The 4,746-nt window shown below is 41.5% G+C and overlaps 1 non-coding gene across 1 annotated transcript; it reads right to left on the bottom strand.

The window, feature by feature from the left end:
* Window positions 1-4,087: 4,087 nt before the first annotated feature.
* On the bottom strand, window positions 4,088-4,195 carry LOC137738528 (small nucleolar RNA R71). The gene has a single exon (XR_011068972.1). It is a non-coding gene; the product is annotated as a small nucleolar RNA R71 (small nucleolar RNA).
* Window positions 4,196-4,746: the final 551 nt, after the last annotated feature.

The raw sequence follows: 4,746 nt of genomic DNA, 5'->3' as shown, positions 1-4,746 counted from the left end.
CCACGAAATGATTCCTCCACAAAACTTTCACTAAATTCACTGTCTTGTTCCTCAGAACCTTTTCCTTCCAATCTAGAATCGTCACTGGTTCCTCATCATAAGTCAAATCCGGGTTGATTTCCAAAGGTTGAGGAGGTATCACATGAGATGGATCAGCAACATAATGTCGAAGCATGGACACGTGAAAAACGTTATGTACTTTAGCCAACTCCGGAGGCAATTCCAGCCTGTAAGCTACCTCGCCAACTCGCTCGATGATCATGTATAGTCCGATATACCTGGGACTCAACTTACCTTTCTTTCCAAATCGTACAACGCTTCTCCAAGGTGAAAGCTTCAGAAACACCCAATCGCCAACCTCATACACTCTGTCAGTAGCATGCCGATCTGCTAAACTCTTTTGCCTATCCTGGGCCACCTTTAGGTTAGACTTGGTTACCTGAACATTTTGAGTAGTCTCCTCAACGATCTCCGGGCCCACCAAAACTCTTTCTCCGACCTCTGACCAACACAAGGGTGTGCGACAAGATCTACCATACAATGCCTCAAATGGTGCCATGCCGATACTCTAATGAAAGCTGTTGTTTTAGGCAATTTCCATTAAATCCAACCGCTTGTGCCAAGCATCCCCAAATTGTAACACCAAAGGTCGCAACATATCCTCCAAAGTCTGAATGGTTCTCTCTGACTGTCCGTCCGTCTGAGGATGATACGCCGTACTATAAAGTAGTCTCGTACCCAAAGCTTCCTAAAACGCCACCCAAAACTTAGATGTAAATCTTGGATCACGATCCGAGCAATACTCACAGGGACACCATGGTACTTCACGATCTTCGAGATGAACAACTCAGCTAATCGGCCCAAAGAATACTTCTCCCTCACTGGAATGAAATGTGCTGACTTAGTAAGCCGATCAACAATCACCCAAATGCCGTCAAAACCATTATGTGTACGCGGAAGCTTGTACACAAAATCCATAGTAATATTTTCCCATTTCCACTCTGGAACGGGAAGCGGCTGCAACAACCCAAACGGCTTCTTCATTTCCGCCTTAACTTGCTGACAAACAGAGCACCTACTCAAATACTCAGCTATCTCCCTCTTCATACCCGGCCAATAATAAAATGGTCGAATGGTATGATACATTTTAGTAGCTCCTGGATGCATAGCATAAGCCGAGGTATGTGCTTAGTCGAGAATTGCTTTCTTTATCCAAATTATTAGGCACAAACATCCTACCCTCTTGCATCAACATGCCATCCGAATCACGAACTCTGAGATCTCTCCTCCTCCCTCGATCTCGAGCTTGGATCAATTCTTGAGTTTCCCTATCAGCTACCTGAGCTTCAAGCACCCAATCGACTAAAATTGGCCTAACTTGAAAATTAGCAAGTAAAGCCACCTCTCGATCTTCTGCCTCTAACCTTACTCCCGTAGATCTTAAGTCTGCCAGAAGAGGAATACGACTAGCGTACAATGCATTGATATGGCCCTGAGACTTCCTACTAAGTGCATCAACCACTACATTTGCACGACCAGGGTGATAATCAATCGTGCAATCATAATCAATGAGCAGCTCCATCCACCTCCGCTGACGAAGATTAAGATCCTTCTGCGTAAAAAGGTACTGAAGACTCTTATGATCCGTAAAGATCTTACATTTCTCTCCATAAAGGTAATGTCTCCACAACTTCAACGCAAAAATAATGGCGGCTAACTCCAAATCATGTGTAGGGTAATTCAACTCATGAGGTTTCAGTTGTCGTGAAGCATAAGTAATTACCCTACCATGCTGCATCAACACACATCCCAGACCATTCAAAGAAGCATCACTATAGACCTCGAAATCACCACTATCGTCCGGGAGCGCCAAAACAGGTGCATGAGTGAGACAATACTTCAACTGCTGGAAACTCTGCTCACACTTATCATCCCACTCAAATTTAACGTCTTTCCTCGTTAACCTTGTCAGTGGTAAAGCAATCACAGAAAAATCCTTAACAAATCGTCGATAATACCCTGCTAAACCAAGGAAACTCCTCATCTCAGTGACGGTTCGCAGTTGCTCCCATTTCTCCACAGCTGCCACCTTTTGAGAATCCACCAAAATACCTTGAGCTGAAATGACGTGCCCCAAAAATGCAACTTGGTCTAACCAAAACTGACACTTGCTAAACTTAGCATACAATTGGTGTTCCCTCAACCTCTTCAACACCAAAGTAAGATGTCAAACTACAATTGCCATCCACCGCCGCACGCGCCCCTACGCGCCGGCCACGCGTAGGCACTTGCCTGGCACACTAACGGCGTCAGTTAACGCGGTCAGGAATATTCCGTTAACTTTAACGGATTCCATTAACGCCGTTAGGAATATTCTGTCCAAACTGACGGAATATTCCTTTGTCTTCATTTTTCAAAACCTTGTAACTTCTTCGTTTTTCAACCAAATTTCACAAAATTGGTACCAAAATGAAGCTTACAACAAAAGGAACAAATCCATACCACTTTCAAGTGCTAAAACACATGGAATCTCACCGGGAAAACACCACCAACTCCGGCCAACATTGTAACTCACGAGCCCGACGTCCAAAACCTTCAAACGAACCACCCCGAGCCTCCTAAGGACCTCACTAAGCTTCCTACAAGTTTGAAATTCCCAAAAACACAAGAATTAACGTGTGCATAAACAGTGACCAAATCGGGGTATCCCGAGTTCGACATGAAAACGAAGGTATCCTTACCTGAAATGGGTATGGTTGAACTCCTACGGACCTCACGAGCACGAATATGTAATTTTTTTTCCTCGATCTGTGAAGGTTTGGATGATTTCTGGGTGTGTCTGTACAAAGAGAATAGGAAAGGGAGAGAGAGAGAGCTCGGGACAGGGATGCAGTCAGGGGAAATGGTGAGGGGGTGTGGGAGAGTGTGTGTGTGGACCAAAACCAGCCAACAAAATCCAAAAATCACACAACGAAATAACCACACTAGGCGCAAAAACATCATTTCACCCTACGGTTCGAAAAATCTGGGACAGGGTGTCACAGAATTGCATAGGATTGTGACGGTGACGATGACGGCTAAACCCTAGTCTTTCCTAAATTGATTTTAATTAAATAACGTTTTTCTGTTTGCTGCCTTTATTTTCTAACTTCTAGGTTTCTTTAATTGTTAATTCAATATTTTCAAACTCAAAAATCTCAAATCTTTGATAAAAATATGTTTTAATAGTTAATTAAGAGTTGATTTAATTATGAATTAGTCAAACAATCTTTGGGGACAACGACCTTGCATGAGCAATTATATTACAATTACCTTGTATTCTTGCAAGTATTTTCAAAGATTTTAACCCTACTTTTGCATGTGGTAAAAATCCTATCAAGAAATTGGCGCCGACGCCGGGGATTGTTTTAATTAATTTGTTGTTATCATATTCTTAATTGATTATTTTCATTCAAAAAAAAAATATATATATAAAATAATAATAATAATAATTTGAATTTTCGTTTTTTTTATTTGCGCAGATTACTGAAATCTGTGCATGGTCAGCACCAGATCACAATCTGCACTGCTTGTTCAATTTGATCCTCAGCTTGAAAGAACATTACGAAAGCAGCGGCGGGAACAGTTTTTGGTGCCTGATTTTTCCCTGAAGGGCAGTTTTCTGCAGCACCTAATTTTAGGCGTTTTAGAAAGCAAAGAAACAATGGCTTTTGCTATGCGCGAAGCTGGGCAACCTTTGAGACAAACACTAGTAGCCCGTGCTAACAAATTACCAAGTTGTGTTGTGTATCCAGAAGATGAAGGCGATACTTTTGAGATTAGACATCACATGTTGGAAATATTGCCTACTTTTCATGGACTAGCTCATGACGATCCTAACATGCACATTACTGAATTTCTGATGGGTTGCAAGAATATTTTGGTTAGAGAGTTTTCTGCAGAGTCTATTAAGCTTCATCTTTTTCCCTATACTTTAAAAGACAAGGCGAAAACATGGCTTTTTACACTCCCATATGGGAGCATCACTTCCTGGGCACAGTTAAGCGAAAAGTTCTTAAGCAAGTTTTATCCAGCATCCAAGACTCTTGACATAAGAACTAAAATTCTATCTTTTGTTCAAAAGCCTAATGAAGAGTTCCATGAAGCTTGGGAGCGATTTCCAGATTTATTCAGGAAGTGTCCTCATGCAGATATTAATGGGGACACAAGAATGCAAATATTCTAAAAGCGTTTAAATCCAACCACCAAGAGTTATGTTAATGCATCATCAGAAGGTTCGTTTTCAGATAAAAATGCCCAAGAAACATTTCAGTTATTTGAGAAGATGGCTACAGAGACACAACAATGGGCATCATACCAGATACAAACCAAGGGCGTTTTTGATATGTCAATTGGAACTCCACATGTATTAGCTCAAATAAAAAAAATGGAGGGAAAACTTGAAAATTTTGACTCAAAATTTGACATGCTTTTGTAGAGAATAACAGTACCAGTGCAGCAGGTTGCTGTACAGCAGCCTACTATAGTAGTTTGCAGCATCTGTAGCATGCCAAATCATGATTTTATGGGCTGCCCACACAAAGACGCCTATCCCGAACATGTGGCAGAACAAGTAAATGCATTTAACAATTTTCAAAGACCCAGAAATGACCCATATTCTAATTTTTATAACCTAGGTTGGAGGGATCACCCAAATATGAAGTGGGGAGGAAACCAGCAAGTGCAGCCTTTTCAGCAAAATCCTGT

This window comes from Pyrus communis, chromosome 6, assembly GCF_963583255.1.
Source record: "Pyrus communis chromosome 6, drPyrComm1.1, whole genome shotgun sequence".
NCBI lineage: Eukaryota > Viridiplantae > Streptophyta > Magnoliopsida > Rosales > Rosaceae > Pyrus > Pyrus communis.
Note: the sequence above shows the minus strand (reverse complement) of the source record. Positions and strands in the feature narration are given on the sequence as shown.